The following is a 519-nucleotide window of genomic DNA, read 5'->3' on the forward strand; positions in this document are numbered from 1 at the left end:
CATTAAAAGGCTATATTTTCATACGCTTTAACATTAAAAGGCTATATTTTCATACGCTTTAACATTAAAAGGCTATATTTTCACATGTTGTTAAATACGAATCTGATCTTTTCATAAACTGCTTCATCAAAAATATCTGCTCAGCTGTCTATTTCCCCCTGATCCACAGCAGCAGTAACCACGGGAAGGATTGAGCTCTATGAAATATTGTATGAATGCTGTCGTAATCCGTGTTTTAATGGGTCAGTGCTGCAAAAGGTGGGCTATCAGGTGCTGCTGTGTGTCCGTTGGAATCAGTTACTATTGGCCATGTCCCATAACATGATCGTCATATATTAGAAACCGGGTGGTTCCAGCGCTGAATGCTGATTGGCTGACAGCCGTGGTATATGAGACCGTATACCATTGGGCTTGACAAAACATTGGTTTTTACTGCTCTAATGACGTTGGTAACCAGTTTATAATAGCAGTAAGGCACCTCGGGGGGGGGTTTGTGGTATATGGCCAATATATCACGGC

The sequence above is a fragment of the Oncorhynchus mykiss genome, chromosome 11 (assembly GCF_013265735.2).
Source record: "Oncorhynchus mykiss isolate Arlee chromosome 11, USDA_OmykA_1.1, whole genome shotgun sequence".
Lineage (NCBI taxonomy): Eukaryota > Metazoa > Chordata > Actinopteri > Salmoniformes > Salmonidae > Oncorhynchus > Oncorhynchus mykiss.